The sequence below is a fragment of the Populus euphratica genome, unplaced genomic scaffold (assembly GCF_000495115.2).
Source record: "Populus euphratica unplaced genomic scaffold, PopEup_1.0 scaffold2880.1, whole genome shotgun sequence".
Lineage (NCBI taxonomy): Eukaryota > Viridiplantae > Streptophyta > Magnoliopsida > Malpighiales > Salicaceae > Populus > Populus euphratica.
The window spans coordinates 7,092-8,028 of NW_011502708.1; positions in this window are offsets into that span (position 1 = coordinate 7,092).

Sequence of the window (937 nt, forward strand, 5' to 3'; positions counted from 1 at the left end):
AACATAAATAAGATAAAAGTTAACTAAGTAAAAGAAAGGAAATGAAAGGCATAAACCATAGTTTTAAAACCCGGCCCAGCCCGGCGGGTTGACCCGGGACCCGGCCGACCCGGGGCTGAAACTGGGCCGGGTTGATGAAAAAATAAGGTAAGATATGACCCGGTGGGTTGACCCGGAAACCCAAACGACCCGGCAAAACCTGGTCAAAAACCCGGTGGTAACCCGTTGACTTTTGTTTTTTTTTTTACTAAAACGACGTCGTTTTGAATTTTTTTTAAAATAGAAATTGACCCGGCCGACCCGTTCGACCCGGTCAAAACCCGGAACCCGAGCCTTGGACCGGGCCAGCCACCGGGCCGGGTTTAAAAACTATGGCATAAACTTGATATTAATGAAAGCAAAGCTTAAACATTATAAAAAATACAAAGAGAGAAAGCAAGAGTATGATCTTGATCTGGAAACCAAGATGCTTAAATACATGGCAAATGTCTCCTTTTATAAGCCAAAATTAGAAACTATTGATTTGATGACTAATTAAAGAGTGGGTGGTCAACTTTTGACTTGGTGACAATCCTTATCTTCCCTTGTCTACCCAAAACGTCATTGATAACATTAGAATTGGAATCACTTGAAAACATGAAAATTATAGAAAATTTTATTAGCTTTTCAGAAAAAAAAATAGAGGTCATTTGGACTTTTAGAACTCCAGATATGGGCTAAACACTGAACAATACACGGGCTGTAAGATAGATTTGAACTTCTTTGTTGTTGCTATAATTTGGACTTGAAAATGGCCTTTTTAAATCTTGGCTCTATATGAATGTTGTAAGCTTATGTCTTACCTTTCTATCTATATAAATTAGACCTAAATCCAAGATCTACAGCTCCTAATATGACCTAATTATTGAATAGTGTTCCTGTTTGTACTGCACCAACA